This window comes from Heptranchias perlo, chromosome 16 (assembly GCF_035084215.1).
Source record: "Heptranchias perlo isolate sHepPer1 chromosome 16, sHepPer1.hap1, whole genome shotgun sequence".
Classification (NCBI taxonomy): Eukaryota; Metazoa; Chordata; class Chondrichthyes; order Hexanchiformes; family Hexanchidae; genus Heptranchias; species Heptranchias perlo.
This window is the reverse complement of record NC_090340.1, coordinates 65,137,099-65,154,938: the sequence shown is the minus strand read 5'-3', so window position 1 is coordinate 65,154,938 and position 17,840 is coordinate 65,137,099. Positions and strand designations below refer to the sequence as shown.

The following is a 17,840-nucleotide window of genomic DNA, read 5'->3' as shown; positions in this document are numbered from 1 at the left end:
AGACATCCCATTTTTTGTCATTATTGCCCCTAGCAATGCTAGATGCTGAACATGGCTCCATATAACTGGCATCCAGCATGGCTGGGGTTGGCAGAGACCAATTAAGAATGCAATCGATGAACTCTTCCTCAGCAGCAGATTCTGCCAGGGCATTTAGTGGTTGCACTTTTTTTCTGCTGCTGTAGCAGCTGGCTTCTTTAAGCTGTATCAGACACCGCGGTCCTGCAGCAGCAATGATTTATCCTGCTTCTCCCCCCACCCCCGGCCCCCCTCCCAATCCAGTCCTCTGCTGGGGACCTGCCAATAACTCCAGGAACAATGCTGGAGTCAGTGGGCAACAGTCAACTGAGTGCAAATCCCACCCATCAAATGAATTTCAGCAGTCAACAACAACAACTTGCATTTATATAGAGCCTTTAACATAGAAAAACGTCCAAAGGCGTCTCACAGGAGTGTTTTCAAACAAAATTTGACACTGAGCCACATATTAGGATAGGAAAGCTTGGTCAAAGATGTAGGTTTTAAGGAGTGTCTTAAAGGAGGAAAGAGAGGTTGAGGGGTTTCGGGAGGGAATTCCAGAGCTTAGGGCCTAGGCAGCTGAAGGCACATCCGCCAATAGTAGAGTGATTAAAGTCGGGGATGCGCAAGATGCAAGAAATGAAGGAGTGCAGAGATCTCAGAGGGTTGTAGAGCTGGAGGAGGTTACAGAGGTAGGGAGGGACGAGGCCAAGGAGGGATTTGAAAACAAGAATGACAATTTTAAAATGGAGGCGTTGCCGGACCAGGAGCCAATGTAGGTCAGCGAACACAGGGGTGATGGGTGAATGGGACTTGGTGCGAGTTATGGTAAGGGCAGGAGAGTTTTGGAAGAGCTCAAGTTTATGAAGGGAGGAAGATGGGTGGTGGATAGTCCTACCTACGGGTTATATTGCCAAATCAGTAGATTGTCACTGGCGGCCCAGTGACCAGGACCCCCGTCACTGGCGGCCCAGTGACCAGGACCCCCGTCACTGGCGGCCCAGTGACCAGGACCCCCGTCACTGGCGGCCCAGTGACCAGGACCCCCGTCACTGGCGGCCCAGTGACCAGGACCCCCGTCACTGGCGGCCCAGTGACCAGGACCCCCGTCACTGGCGGCCCAGTGACCAGGACCCCCGTCACTGGCGGCCCAGTGACCAGGACCCCCGTCACTGGCGGCCCAGTGACCAGGACCCCCGTCACTGGCGGCCCAGTGACCAGGACCCCCGTCACTGGCGGCCCAGTGACCAGGACCCCCGTCACTGGCGGCCCAGTGACCAGGACCCCCGTCACTGGCGGCCCAGTGACCAGGACCCCCGTCACTGGCGGCCCAGTGACCAGGACCCCCGTCACTGGCGGCCCAGTGACCAGGACCCCCGTCACTGGCGGCCCAGTGACCAGGACCCCCGTCACTGGCGGCCCAGTGACCAGGACCCCCGTCACTGGCGGCCCAGTGACCAGGACCCCCGTCACTGGCGGCCCAGTGACCAGGACCCCCGTCACTGGCGGCCCAGTGACCAGGACCCCCGTCACTGGCGGCCCAGTGACCAGGACCCCCGTCACTGGCGGCCCAGTGACCAGGACCCCCGTCACTGGCGACACTATAGAGGGACCCCCGATTCTAACAGGATATGGGTTCCAAATTGAATTGTTGCAGTTTCAGAGTTTTCTACTTTTTAGAATATTTTCGCTGTTGGGGTGGGCAAATGTACTCTTTGTTTCCAGGGTGCATGCGACTGTTTCTTGCAGAGATTGTCGTCCTAATGGCAGCGATGGTATTTCTGAAGTGAAATGGTATTTCTGAAGAGCCTCACGGTGAGCGTCTCACTGGCACCGATGCTGAGATGCTGCCCTTTGTTACTGCCGTTGTGTCTATCCCGCTGTATTATGTGAGGGACTGATATCCGTCTGAGCAGCAACAGCACCAGCACTTCTCCATTTCCCTCCCTCGGCCTAACCACATGACACATGCAGTGGGCTGTTATCTGTGTTCCTGCTGCTCAGATATCCTGAGTTTCCAAGCCTGCGGCCCACTCCTTTCCTGACAGCTTGCTATCTCCACTATAAGGAGGTTCCTCTCACTCGGGAAGCTAGCTTTAGACAGGGGAGCTGTATCCTGTCTCTCAGACGTTCCCTCCTATCCAGGCTTGCACAAGGTGTATCGGTTTGCCCAGGCCGCATCCCGGGCCCTACTTTATTTACTATCGGCTATTTCTAGAACTATCTGTTGGCAGTAACTCTGAGCCAGTAGGAAGTGGCAGAGCTTATGATTCATTGAGTTGCTAAAATAAATGGTTCAGCTTGTGGATGTAGATTTATTTCTTTTTTTTTGATTTTTGTTCCTTCCACTGAAGGATATCTCACCGCTAACTACTCACCCGGGAGTTGCACAGCTCTTTACTGAACCGGCAAAGATCTGCGTAACTAAAGGGGAGCAGGATGGTGGGCAACAGGCCGGAGCTCAGAGGATGTGTTCAGTTTCTTTCACTCAGCCTTCTCTCCCTATCTCAGTAACCTCCTCCAGCCCCACAACACACTCCCGGTTCCTCCAACTCTGGCCTGTCGTTTAACTCCCCATTCCTTTGCCTCACCATTGGCGGCTGTGCCTTGAGCTGCTTAGGCCCCAAACTCTAGAATTCCCTCCCTAAATTACACCGCATCTCCACCTCTCCTCCTTTAAGACCCACCTTAAAACCCACTTCTCTGACCAAGGTTTTGGCCATTCCTCTTAACCTTTCCTTCCATGGCTTGGCATGAATGTTTTTTTGATTATGTCTCTATAAAGAGCCCTCGGACATTTTTCTACCTTAAAGATCCTGTATAAATGCAAATTGTTGTTAAATTATCCCTCGATGCATAATGCCACTCCTAGTACAGTAATATATTTCTTTACTGGACAGAGCTGGTCGTGTGTACAGCACAGATTAAGGAGTTAATTAGCTCTTTGCTCCCGATAACACTGCCCTCATTGTACAATCCAGTAATATATTCTTTATTCTGCACTGTACACGGCAATGTTATCAGGATAATGGGGTAATATACTCATTCTGTACTGTGAAGTGTCATCAGGAGTAAAAGTGTGATATACTCCTTATTCTGTACTGTGATATACTCCTAATTCTGTACTGTACACGGACAGTGTTATCAGGAGTAAAGGGGTAATATACTCCTTATTCGGTACTGTACATGGGCGCTGTTATCAGGCGTAAAGGGAAAAATCACTTATTGAGGAAAAAAGCTCCTTTTTCTTTACTGTACACAGAGCAGTGTTATCGGCAGAGAAGGTCCGTGTCCTCACCGTGCCAGCCCTTTTGGAGCCCCTCTCCCCTCTCTCGCTGCAGCTGTTTAAGAAGTAAATGAGTTCGAGAGCTCAGCTCCGATCATTTCCAATTCCCTCTCCAAACACATGAGTACCTCACAATCCCATGCTCTCATTACTCAGCCTAATTTTTTTTTTGCAGTAATTTGGAGCATTTTGTTCTGCAGGTGACTGAGTGAGTAAATATCCCTGCCGTAATTAACCCCTGGAGTGCTGGGCTGCATTTCCTCTCAGCTTCTCACAACACCGTATAATCTTTTCACCTGATACATGTGAGACACGGGGAGCAAACATACGTACCTTTGTTTAGATATTTAATCTTCTGCCTGAGCTTGTAGTGCCCGTCCTTAGCTGCCTCCTTGACCGGTGGGGATCTGGCGGTGTGGATGCTGCCGGTGATATGTTACTCTAATGCTAGAGACAGAGAGCGAGAGAGAGACACACTGTCCAAGTATCAAGGTCAGGCACCAGCCTATCCTGCCTTAGAAGCTTCGCATGCCAGCATTGACTGTATAGAGACCCCCAGGAAAGATGTGGGACACCCTCTAAATGGAGCCCCCCACTCACCTGTACAGGTTCTTCACAGAAACAGACTCTGGTTAACAGAAAGCAGGGGAGCATGTTCATGCATAACCAGGTAATGGATTGAAAAAGTCACTGACGCCAGGTGCGGGACTGGAAAGGTCACCGACGCCGGGTGCGGGACTGGAAAGGTCACCGACGCCGGGTGCGGGACTGGAAAGGTCACCGACGCCGGGTGCGGGACTGGAAAGGTCACCGACGCCGGGTGCGGGACTGGAAAGGTCACCGACGCCGGGTGCGGGACTGGAAAGGTCACCGACGCCGGGTGCCAGCATTTTCCTGGCTCCTCGGCACTTATTTCCCTCCCCCCTTCCCCCTCCAGCCTCCATTACTGCGTTACTTGTATGAGACGACTTTGCGCCAGCCAACTCCACTGGGCTATACAGAGACTGCTGAGTGCCTCGGAGACAGTTCAACATCAGAGGGGTCACCTTTCCTCAGATTGTGGCTCAATGTAGCTGAGATCTGAAAGGAGAAGTAGAGAGAGAGTTAGGGAAAAGAGAGAGGGTGAGATAGTGTGTGAGTGAGAGAGGGGGCACAGATGGACCAATGCATATGTTAGTGCCGAGGGTTGAGAGGAGGGGGACAAGTGCAAGATTACTCAATTAGACCTCTTCAATATTAAAGATGCCTCCCCACTGGGAACTTGGTCAGAGGAATGTGATACAGCTTTTAAACCATTCCTAAATAATTCAACAGCAGCCGGACATGTTAAACCAGAAAGAAACCAGTGTGACCAGCACGCACTCGCACGCACTTTCTGGCAGCAATCAGGAAAAGAAGCTCTGGCTGATTATTTTTTCTCTCCTCTCCCTCCAAACCCAGGGGTAATGAGGCCAATTGTCGCACCCCTACCGCCGCTGCAGCTGAGACCAGCTCACGCAACATGGATTTACATTATTTTTACCCATTGGCTCATTAGTGGAAAGGACATTTAACATGGGATTTGATCACATTCACAGTGAGGCGGGAGAGGAGGAGCAGTGTGAAAAATGTCGCCAGAACATGCGACGGTGTAAAGTTTCCCCGGCAAAATGTGCAAGCCGTACCTGGCAGCTGGCCTCATTACTGTCACGTACACGTTCAAGGCTTGTAAGTGATTGTTGCATGTGTGAGATTTGAGCAGCTTTGGGACCATGAGTTAGAGTTAGAGGAGCAGCTTGAGTGCGAATTGATAAGCAAATTGAAGAAGTTGCATTTAGAATCATAGAAAGTTATGACACAGAAAGAGGCCATTTGGCCCATTGTGTCCATGCCGGCTGAGAAAGAGCTATCCAGCTTAATCCCACTTTCCAGCACTTGGTCCATAGCCCTGTAGGTTATGGCGTTTCAAGTGCAGATCCAAGTACTTTTTAAATGAGTTGAGGGTTTCTGCCTCTACCACCCTTTCAAATGTAAGGAGTCTTACAACATCAGGTTATAGTCCAACAGCTTTATTGGAATCACAAGCTTTCGGAGCTTTCCTCCTTCGTCAGGTGGCCTATAACCTGGTGCTGTAAGACTCCTTACATTTGTCCACCCCAGTCCATCACTGGCATCTCCACATCATACCACCCTTTCAGGCAGAGAGTTTCAGACCCCCACCGCGCTCTGGGTGAAAAAATTTCTCCTCAGCTCCCCTCTAATCCTTCTATCAATTACTTTAAATCTATGCCCCCTGGTCACTTACCCCTCTGCTGAGGGAAATATGTACTTCCTATCCACTCTATTTGGCCCCTTATAATTTTATATGCCTGAATTAAATCTCCCCTCAGCCTCCTTCGTTCCAAAGAAAGCAACCCCAGCCTATCCAATCTTTTCTCATAACTAAAACTCTCCAGCCCTGGCAACATCCTCATAAATCTCCTCTGTACACTATCTAATGCAATCACATCTTTCCTGTAATGTGACCAGAACTGTACGCAATACTCAAGCTGTGGCCTAACTAGTATTTTATACAGTTCCAGCATAACCTCCCTGCTCTTATATTCTGTGCCTCGGCTAATAAAGGAAAGTATCCCGTATACCTTTTTAACCACCTTATCTACCTGTCCTGCTACCTTCAGGAATCTGTGGACATGTACTCCAAGGTCCCTCTACACCTCTCAGTATCCTCCCATTTATTGTGTATTCCCTTGCCTTGTTTGCCCTCCCCAAATGCATCACCTCACACTTCTCTGGATTGAATTCCATTTGCCACTTTTTGATATCTTCCTGCAATCTACAGCTTTCCTCCTCACTATCAGCCACACAGCCAATTTTTGTATCATCTGCCATCTTCTTGATCACGTCCCCTACATTCTAGTCCAAATCATTAATATATACCACAAAAAGCAAGGGACCTAGTCGTGAGCCTTGCGGGACCCCACTGGAAACAGCCTTCCAATCGCAAAAATACCCGTCGACCATTACCCTTTGCTTCCTGCCACTGAGCCAATTTTGGATCCAACTTGCCTCTTTCTCTTGAATCCCACGGGCTTTTACTTTTTTGACCAGTCTGCCATCTGGGACCTTGTCAAAAGCCTTGCTAAAATCTACGTACACTACATCAAATGTGTTACCCCCATCGACCCTCCTTGTTACCTCCTCAAAAAATTCAGTCAAGTTAGTGAGATAAGACCTTCCCTTAACAAATCCATGCTGACTGTCTTTGATTAATCCGTGCCTTTCTAAAAGATGATTTATGCTGTCCCTCAGAATTGATTCCAATAATTTGCTCACCACCAAGGTTAGACTGTCTGGCCTGTAATTACTCGGTCTATCCCTTTCTCCTTTTTTAAACAACGGGACAGTGTTTCCAATCCTCCGACATCACGCTGTCGCCAGGGAGGATTGGAAAATGATGGTCAGAACCTCTACTATTTCTTCCCTTGCTTCTTTTAACAGCCTGGGATACATTTCATCCAGGCCTGGTGATTTATCTACTTTCAAAGATGCTAATCCCCTTAATACTTCCTCTCTCACTATGTTTATCCCATCCAATATTTCACACTCCTCCTCCTTACCTATAATCTCTGCATCATCCCCCTCTTTTATGAAGGCCCTGCAAACGGCAATGAGATAATGATCAGATAATCTGTTTTACTAATGTTGGCTGATGGATAACTATTGGCCAGCAGCATGCTCCCCCAGCACAGTCTCAGCAGAAAACCTGTGGCAGTGCATTTAAAATGTAAATTTGGTGCAAGACCTCTGGCCCCAGTTTTCCACCCCCACTGCATCTGGCACATGGAAGTACAATTTCAATCACATAATTTAGTCTGACATATCAGTGTAGTACGGAGGGCTGTCTTTCAGATAAGAAGTTGAACCAAGACCATTGCTGCTTGCTCAGGTGCACGTAAAAGATCCCATGGCATAATTCAAAGAAGAGTCGGGAGTTCTCCTGGTGACCTGGACAATATTTTTCCCTCATTTGACACCATCAAAAACATCTAGTCATGTATTTCCTGTTTTTGAGATATTGCCTTTGGTTGTAAAATGCTTTGGAATGTCCTTGATTGTCCTGAGGATGTATTCAGGCGCTATATAAATTCAAGTTTTTTCTCTTAACTTCTGCTTTCTTTAGATAGCGCCTTTCACGACCTCGGGACGTCCCAAAGCGCTTCGCAGCTACTGAAGTACTTTTGAAATATAGTTACTGTTGTAATATCGGGAAATGCGACAGCCATTGTGCGCTCAGCAAGATCCCACAAATAGCAATGAGATAAATAATCAGATAATCTATTTGTGATGTTGGTTGAGGGATAAATGTTTTCCAGGACAATGGGGAGAACTCCCCTTTTCTATGAATAGTGTCATGTGATCTTTTATGTCTACCTGAGAGGGCAGATGGGGCCTCTGTTTAACGTCTCATCCAAAAGAAGGCACCTCCGACAATGCAGCACTCCCTCAGTACTGTACTGAAATGCCTCTTTTTTTTGTAGGGCGTGAAAGAGTTGGAGGCTGCAGCTGATGATGGGTTCAGTCAGGCACTGCCTGCTGTCCCAGTCTGTTTTCAATTACACACACACATTTGGAGCTGAATCACTGTCTTATAGCCGGTCCATTATTTTTCCACTCACTGGGAATTTGTGCCTAATTTTAAACACATGGAGAAGAAATATGAGCCAGCCTGGGAGGGAGGTATTGGTGGTGCCAGCGTTTATAGGAGCATTGAGAGGAGGTGCAAGTCCTGGGCTGTGTGTGTTATCTCTCTACCTCTCAGTCAGCAGGGGCTTGACAATAGCGTTAAACTTGCTGCAACCTTGTGAAGCAGCAATAGAGAGACGCTGCGCTTTACATCAGAGGCATGAAGCCAGAGATCTACCGTTAACCTGTTCCTGCCTGCAATGGCTGTAGATACCCATTGGAAAATAACAGCAAACGGATCTAGCAACAGTTTGTATGGTCAGTGCCCCCCACCTCCCCCTTTCCGATAAATGATTGAGACTGTATTTATCAGGTCGAGGAAGATTTATATTAATTGTATATTTCATTTGAAAAAGTTTTTGAGGGAAGGAAATTAGATTCATCACCGAGTCTGAAGAATTATTGATGGTTTTCAGATGCAATTCCCCCACCCGTCAGTGGATGTGTTTAATGTTGGGGCAGGGGACTGGGCACTGGCTGCTCCTTACAGGCCCCTATAAGTGAGTGGGTACTGGCACAGGTTAGTGACTAACTCCTATAACTGGGCGTGTGTGCATGTGTGCGTGCACCTGCGTAGGTGTAAGGAGTAAAAAATCTTATCTAGTCTTGCAGTGTCACTGTTTAGTCTCAAAAGCTGTAGTTGCTGGGTTCTTCATGGTGACAGGTGGTGAGGGGCTGTGGGTACTCACTACTGCCAGCACCAGCCTGTGAGGGCCAGTGGGTACTCACTACTGCCAGCACCAGCCTGTGAGGGCCAGTGGGTACTCACTACTGCCAGCACCAGCCTGTGAGGGCCAGTGGGTACTCACTACTGCCAGCACCAGCCTGTGAGGGCCAGTGGGTACTCACTACTGCCAGCACCAGCCTGTGAGGGCCAGTGGGTACTCACTACTGCCAGCACCAGCCTGTGAGGGCCAGTGGGTACTCACTACTGCCAGCACCAGCCTGTGAGGGCCAGTGGGTACTCACTACTGCCAGCACCAGCCTGTGAGGGGCTGTGGGTACTCACTACTGCCAGCACCAGCCTGTGAGGGCCAGTGGGTACTCACTACTGCCAGCACCAGCCTGTGAGGGCCAGTGGGTGCTCACTACTGCCAGCACCAGCCTGTGAGGGCCAGTGGGTGCTCACTACTGCCAGCACCAGCCTGTGAGGGCCAGTGGGTGCTCACTACTGCCAGCACCAGCCTGTGAGGGCCAGTGGGTGCTCACTACTGCCAGCACCAGCCTGTGAGGGCCAGTGGGTGCTCACTACTGCCAGCACCAGCCTGTGAGGGCCAGTGGGTGCTCACTACTGCCAGCACCAGCCTGTGAGGGCCAGTGGGTGCTCACTACTGCCAGCACCAGCCTGTGAGGGCCAGTGGGTGCTCACTACTGCCAGCACCAGCCTGTGAGGGCCAGTGGGTGCTCACTACTGCCAGCACCAGCCTGTGAGGGCCAGTGGGTGCTCACTACTGCCAGCACCAGCCTGTGAGGGCCAGTGGGTGCTCACTACTGCCAGCACCAGCCTGTGAGGGCCAGTGGGTGCTCACTACTGCCAGCACCAGCCTGTGAGGGCCAGTGGGTGCTCACTACTGCCAGCACCAGCCTGTGAGGGCCAGTGGGTGCTCACTACTGCCAGCACCAGCCTGTGAGGGCCAGTGGGTGCTCACTACTGCCAGCACCAGCCTGTGAGGGCCAGTGGGTACTCACTACTGCCAGCACCAGCCTGTGAGGGCCAGTGGGTACTCACTACTGCCAGCACCAGCCTGTGAGGGCCAGTGGGTACTCACTACTGCCAGCACCAGCCTGTGAGGGGCTGTGGGTACTCACTACTGCCAGCACCAGCCTGTGAGGGGCTGTGGGTACTCACTACTGCCAGCACCAGCCTGTGAGGGGCTGTGGGTACTCACTACTGCCAGCACCAGCCTGTGAGGGGCTGTGGGTACTCACTACTGCCAGCACCAGCCTGTGAGGGGCTGTGGGTACTCACTACTGCCAGCACCAGCCTGTGAGGGGCTGTGGGTACTCACTACTGCCAGCACCAGCCTGTGAGGGCCAGTGTGACAGGATCCACTCCCTAATTGAAGGTGTTGGGATTATGGCAGCTCCCCGTATGTTTGTGTCTGCATCTGTATATAGGTGAGGGAGAGAGTAAGACAGTTATGAGATAAATGTGATTGAGCAAGGGCAGGCATGTAGAAATTTCAATTGGTCCAGATGGGATGCATCCTAGGTTGCTGAGGGAAGTAAGGTGGTGATAGCGGAGGCTCTGGCCACAATCTTCAGTTCCTTCTTACATATGAGAGCGGTGCCAGAAGACTGAGGATTGCAAATATTACACTAAAATGGTACCATCAAACTAAATGGTACAATTTTAAAGGGGTGCAGCAACAGAGAGACCTCGGGGTTCACATACACAAGTCTTTGAAGTTGAGAAGGCTGATGAAAAGTATACGGGATCCTTGGCTTTATAGAGGGTTTAAACAAATTTGGCAGGGGGATGGGCACCAGAATGAAACATTAGAAAGGAGAAACAAGGTGCAGAGGACTGGGAGAGACAAATAGCACTCGAATAAAGAATAGTTCAGAAATAGGAGGGGGCAAACGTGAGGCAGTCTAAGATGAGTTTGGAGTGCATGTGCGTAAATGCACGTAGCGTGGTAAATAAGGTTGGTGAGCTGCAGGCTCAAGTCGCCCAACGGGACTATAATATAGTGGCAATAACAGAGACCTGGCTCAAAGAAAGGGAGGATTGGGTACTTAATATTCCTGGCTACAAGGTATTCAGGAAAGATAGGGAGGGAAAAACTGGAGAGGGGGAGCGGTGGCAGTGTTGATCAAAGAAACTATTATAGCACTGGAAAGGGATGATGTAGTTGAGGGGTCAAAGACAGAATCTATTTGGTTAGAATTAAGGAACAATAGAGGAGCCGTTATGCTACTGGGTTTATACTATAGGCCACCAAATAGTGGGAAGGAGGTAGAGGAGCAAATTTGCAGGCAAATTTCAGAAAGATGTAAGAACGAAAGAGTTGTGATAATGGGGGACTTCAATTATCCCAATATAGACTGAGATAGGAACAGTGTAAAGGCCAAAGGAATTCTTGAAATGTATACAAGAGAACTTTCTTGATCAATGTGTTTCCAGCCCAACGAGGAAGGAAGGAAGCACAGCTGGATCTAGTTCTGGGGAATAAAGTGGGGCAGGTGGAGTAAGCTTCAGTGGGGTAGCATTTGGGGAACAGAGATCACAATATCACTAAGTTTAGAATAGTTATGGAAAAGGACAAGGAACAATCAAGCGGAAAAAGGAAAAATCAAATTTTGAAAAAATATTCAACTGGTGGAGGGCTAATTTCAGTGAGTTAAAAGGGACCTTGCCCAGGTGTGCTGGAATCAAAATTGGTAGGCAAAACAGTAATTGAACAATGGAAGACCTTCAAGGAGGAGATGGTTTGGGTACAGAGTAGACACGTTCCCATGAAGGGGAAAGGAAGGGCATCCAAAGCTAGAGCTCCCTGGATGACTAAAGATATAGAGACTAAAATGAATCAGAAAAGAGGCTTATGACAAATGTCAGGTTCCTAATACAGTAGAGAACCAGGCTGAATACAGGAAGCACAGAGGAGATCGAAAAAAGGGAACAAGACGGGCAAAGAGAGTATGAGATTCGATTAGCAGCTAACATAAAAGGGAACCTAAAAATCTTTTATAAACATAAAAATATTAAAAGGGTAGTCAAAGGAAGGGTGGGGCCAATTAGGGATTTAAAAAGATCATCTTGTGGAGGCAGAGGGCATGGCTGAGGTACTAAATGCGAAAGGAATACCTCGCATCGGTCTTCAATAGAGAAGAGCATGCTGCCATTGTTATCAGTAAAGGAGCAGGTAATAGCGATATTGGATAGGATAACAATAGATAAAGAGGAGGTACTTAAAAGATTGGTAGTGGTAAAAGTAGAAAAGTCTCCTGGTCCGGATGGGATGCATCCTGGGTTACTGAGGGAAGGGTGGAAATTGCGGAGGCTCTGGCCACAATCTTCCAATCCTTCTTCGATATGGGGGCGGTGCCAGAGGACTGGAGGATTGCAAATGTTACACCCCTGTTCAAAAAGGGGAGAGGGATAAACCCGGCAATTACAGGCCAGTCAGCCTAACGTCGGTGGTGGGGAAACTTTTAGAAACAATCATAGAATCATAGAAGTTACAACATGGAAACAGGCCCTTCGGCCCAACATGTCCATGTCGCCCAGTTTATACCACTAAGCTAGTCCCAATTGCCTGCACTTGGCCCATATCCCTCTATACCCATCTTAACCATGTAACTGTCCAAATGCTTTTTGAAAGACAAAATTGAACCCGCCTCTACTACTGCCTCTGGCAGCTCGTTCCAGACACTCACCACCCTTTGAGTGAAAAAATTGCCCCTCTGGACCCTTTTGTATCTCTCCCCTCTCACCTTAAATCTATGCCCCCTCGTTATAGACTCCCCTACCTTTGGGAAAAGATTTTGACTATCTACCTTATCTATGCCCCTCATTATTTTATAGACTTCTATAAGATCACCCCGAAACCTCCTACTCTCCAGGGAAAAATTGTAAACAATTTTACAACACCAAGTTATAGTCCAGCAATTTTATTTTAAATTCACAAGCTTTCGGAGGCTACCTCCTTCCTCAGGTGAACGATGTGGAGAAGGAGGTAGCCTCCGAAAGCTTGTGAATTTAAAATAAAATTGCTGGACTATAACTTGGTGTTGTAAAATTGTTTACAATTGTCAACCCCAGTCCATCACCGGCATCTCCACATCCAGGGAAAAAAGTCTCAGTCTATCCAACCTCGCCCTATAAGTCAAACCATCAAGTCCCGGTAGCATCCTAGTAAATCTTTTTTGCACTCTTTCTAGTTTAATAATATCCTTTCTATAATAGGGTGACCAGAACTGTACAATAATCCGGGTCAAAATTAATTGGCACTTGGAAAGGCCTGGGCTAATAAATAAAAGTCAGCACAGATTTGTTAAAGGAAAATCGAGTTTGACAAACTTGATTGCGTTCTTTGATGAAGTAAAGGAGACGGTCGATGAGGGGAGTGTAATGTTGTGTAAATGGACTTTCCAAAGGCATTTGATAAAGTGCTACATAATAGACTTGTTAGAAAAATTAAAGCCCATGGGATTAAAGGGACAGCATGGATATAAAATTGGCCAAGGAACAGAAAGCAGAGAGTAGTGGTGAACGGTTGTTTTTCAGACTGGAGGGAAGTATACAGTGGTGTTCCCCAGGGGTCAGTATTAGGACCACTGCTCTTTTTGATATATATTAATGACCTGGACTTGGGTATCGAGGGTATAATTTCAAAATTTGCAGATGACACGAAACTCGGAAATGTAGTAAACAATGTGGAGGATAATAACAGACTTCAGGAGGACAGAGACAGACTGAAGAAATGGGCAGACACATGGCAGAGAGAAGTGTGAAGTGATTTCATTTTGGTAGGAAGTATGAGGAGAGACAATATAAACAAAATGGTACAATTTTAAAGGGGGTGAAGGAACAGAGAGACCTGGGGGTGCACATACAAAAATCTTTGAAGGTGGCAGGATGAGTTGAGAAGGCTGTTTCAAAAAAGCATATGGGATCCTGGGCTTTAGTAATAGAGGCATAGAGTACAAAAGCAAGGACGTTATGCTAAACCTTTATAAAACACTGGTTAGTCCTCAGTTGGAGTATTGTGTCCAATTCTGGGTACCACACTTTAGGAAGGATGCCAAGGCCTTAGAGAGGGTGCAGAAGGGATTTAGTAGAATGGTGCCAGGGATGAGGGACTTCAGTTATGTGGAGAGACTGGAGAAGCTGGGATTGTTCTCCTTAGAGCAGAGAAGTTAAGGAGAGAGTTAATAGAGATGTTCAAAATTATGACGGGTTTTGATAGAGTCGAACTGTTTCCATTGGCAGGAAGGTCGAAAACCAGAGGATACAGATTGCAGATAGTAGTTAGTTATGATGATCTGGCATGCAGCCTGAAAGGGTGGAGGAAGCAAATTCATAGTAACTTTCAAAAGTGAATTGGATAAACATTTGAAGGTGAGAAATACCTGAAAAGGAAAAGTATGCAGGGTTCTGGGGAAAGGGAAGGGGAGTGAGACTAATTGGACAAGTCTTTCAAAGAGCTGGTACAGGCGCGACAGGCTGAATGGCCTCCTTTATTCCATAAGATTCTATGATTCTGTGGCATTATACACAGTACTGCTGATGATACAAAGCTGGGTGGGAAAATCAGCTATGAGGAGGACACAAAGAGTCTGCAAAAGGACATAGACAGGTTAAGTGAGTGGGCAAGAAGGTGGCAGATGGAGTTTAATGTGGGGAAATGTGAGGTTATTGACTTTGTAGGAAGAATAGAAAACCAGAATATTTTTTAAATCGTGAGAAACTATTAAATGTTGGTGTTCAGAGACACTTGGGTGTCCTCATACAAGAAAAATTGTAAACAATTTTACAACACCAAGTTATAGTCCAGCAATTTTATTTTAAATTCACAAGCTTTCGGAGGCTTCCTCCTTCCTCAGGTAAATGTCATACAAGAAACACAAAGTTAGTATGCAGGTACAACAGGCAATTAGGAAAGCAAATGGCATGTTGGCCTTTATTGCAAGGGGGTTGGAGTACAAGAGTAAGGAAGTCTTACTACAATTGTACGGGGCTTTAGTGAGAACTCACCTGGAGTACTGTGTACAGTTTTGGTCTCCTTATCTAAGGAAGGATATACTTGCCTTAGAGGCGGCGCAACAAAGGTTCACTAGATTGATTCCTGGGATGAGAGGGTTGTCCTATGAGGAGAGATTAAATAGAATGGGCCTATATTCTCTGGAGTTTAGAAGAATGAGAGGTGATCTCCTTGAAACATATAAGATTCTGAGGGGGCTTGACAGGGTAGATGCTGAGAGGTTGTTTCCCCTGGCTGGAGAGTCTAGAACTAGGGGGCACAGTCTCAGGATAAGGGGTCGGCCATTTAAGACTGAGATGAGGAGGAATTTCTTCACTCAGAGGGTTGTGAATCTTTGCAATTCTCTACGCCAGAGGGCTGTGGATGCTGAGTTGTTGAGTATGTTCAAGGCTGAGATCAATGGATTTTTGGACTCTAAGGGAATCAAGGGATATGGAGATTGAGCGAGGAAGTGGAGTTGAGGTCGAAGATCAGCCACGATCTTATTGAATGTCGGAGCAGGCTCGAGGGGCCGTCTGGCCTATTCCTGCTCCTATTTCTTATGTTGTTATATTAAAAGGGAGCAGCCATTTTGTGTATAACAAGATCTGTTTTTGGTCATGTTGGATGTAGGAGGAAGCTTGGCCAGGACAACAATAACTTTCATTTATATAGCACCTTTAAAGCAGGCAAATGTCTCAAGGTGCTTCACTGGAGCGTAATCAGACAAAAATTGGCGTAGAGGAAAAGAAGATATTAGGAGGGGTGACTAAAATCTTTGTCAAAGAGCTAGGTTCTAAGGACCCTCTTGAGAGAGAATTCCAGAGCTTAGGGCCTAGATGGCTGAAGGCACGGCATCAATGGAGGAGCGAAGGAAGTGGGAGATGGAGGAGAGGCCAGAGTTGCAGGATTGCAGAAATCTCGGAGTGCTGTCGGGCTGGAAGAGGTTACAGAGATAGGGAGGGACTAGGACAGGACCAGAACAAAAATCCCATCCTATGCTTAATCTCTTCAACCCTTTAATCCTATTTTACACTCTCTCTGTCGTACTTCTCGATCATTTCTTTCACCAAAAAAAACCCCGACCTAGCTCCCTTTTTAATCTGCTGACACTATCCTCATACACTAGATCTCCGGTCAGTCTTACACATTGCCCACCCTCCGTGAGAAGTGATTCAGTCTAAACTGTGTATTCTCCTTCCCTCTCCTGAGCACGAGTCTGAGTCAGTCCAGTGCCCTCTCCAGCCTCACTGTGACCATAAGAGATAGGAGCAGGAGTAGGCTATTCGGCCCCTCGAGCCAGCTCCGCCATTTAGTGAGATCATGGCTGATCTGATTTTTACCTCAACTCCACTTTCCTGCCCTTTCCCCATATCCTTTGACTCCCTTGCTGATCAAAAATTTGCCTAACTCAGCCTTGAATGTATTCAATGAATGTATTCAATACCCTGGAACCTGTGCCAGCCCAGTGCTCTTTCTCAGCTCACTTACCCCGGTACGTGTATCCATCTTTTAGTCTTGTAGCGGTGCGATCCTCATTGTTTTCCTTACTGCTGAGTCATAATTCTCTGCGTCCCTGAGCTGGGATTGACCAGATTCCTCTCTGCTGCCTGCACCCCCTCGCTCGTCGCCTCCCTCCCCTCTGCCCTCTGGCTCCTCACCTCCTTCCCACCCCCACCCCTCGCCCTCTCCCCTCCGCCCCCCAAACCCTGCTCTCTGGCTCCTCACCACCTCCCCCCGCCCTCTCGCTCCTCGCTTCCACTCCCTCGCCCTCCCCCCTCCCTACCTTGCCCTCTCGTTCCTCACTTCCGCTCCCTCGCCCTCTGGCTTCTCACCTCCCTCCTCCATGCCCTCTGGCTCCTCACCTCCTGCCCTCTCACTCCTTGCTTGCACCCCCTCACCCTCCCCCCTTTGCCCTCCCACCCCTCTCACTCCCAGCCAGCACATTGTGTTGCCAGACACGAACCAGATGGAGCTGCAATTCCTTCCACTCTTATCTGCAAAGTGTTTCTTGGCTGCCTTGCCCTTGGAGAACAAATCCAAAATATTTTCCTTTATTTAGGAAGGGCCCGTGTTTGGAATCCGGTTTCCGCAAACATCTGGCTTTCATTTACAGTCGCTGGGAAGCCTAAAGGAGCTGCTTATTGTAACAGTCACTCAGGACTGAGCTGAGTGGCATGAGGAGTGGAGCGTGGAGCAGACAGTAAATCCGTTTATTTTTACGATATTCTGTGCCTCTGGATTTGGAGTAGTGGGAAGAGCAGATGTGGGGATGCATCGCCGAGCTTGCAAAGCCAGAATGAATCTGATGCAAACAATCCTGTGGAATTTGAGTTGCAGCAAACAATTTTGGCCAAAGTAGCTCGGCTTCGATGTGCCACTGGTGGGATCCCAGCAGTCACTGTGTGTTTGCATAGAGGGAACAGTGCGTAAAAATACATTGTATACGCACCGTGAAGGAGCACCGAGACATGGGGGCCTCCTCTGGCTCATCGCGCATGTGAAGCAGTCACATTCGGTTTGCCCACAGTACGGTGAATTGCGCTATAAAAATAAGGGTTCCTTGAGGGCTGTATGGGGCCGCTGTATGGGGTCACTGTGTGGTGGTACTGGGACACTGCGGGTAATATGAGTGGGCACTGTGTGGAAGGTCTGGAGGGGATACTGTGCCGAGGGTCTGTGGGCATTGTGCTTAGTACAAGCTGCTGTGTCGATGATCAGAGGATGCGTTACTCATGCAGCACTCCACTGACGGAGCACCAACGCATTTACATTGCCTGCTGGCAACATCTAGTGGCAGATTGTGAGTGCTGGTCTTGGACTGTCACTGAGATCAGGAAGTTCATCCCACCACAAAACCAGCAAAATCCATGCTGCTGATCTGCACTCTGCTTCTGTGGTTTTCACAACTCTCCTGTTCTTTCTCTCTCCAACTTCTTGTCTTCTCTGTGTATTCTCGCTCGCCCCCCCCCCCACCCCGTGCTCATCCTTCCCCCCCCCCCCCCACCCCGTGCTCATCCTTCCCCCCCCACCCCCACCCCCACCCCGTGCTCATCCTTCCCCCCCCCACCCCCACCCCCACCCCGTGCTCATCCTTCCCCCCCCCCCCACCCCGTGCTCATCCA

General features: G+C 48.6%; 1 protein-coding gene across 7 annotated transcripts in view; it reads left to right on the top strand.

The window, feature by feature from the left end:
• cbfa2t3 (CBFA2/RUNX1 partner transcriptional co-repressor 3) overlaps window positions 1-17,840 on the top strand; it is a 164,259-nt gene that overhangs the window by 78,691 nt on the left and 67,728 nt on the right. The window lies entirely within an intron of this gene.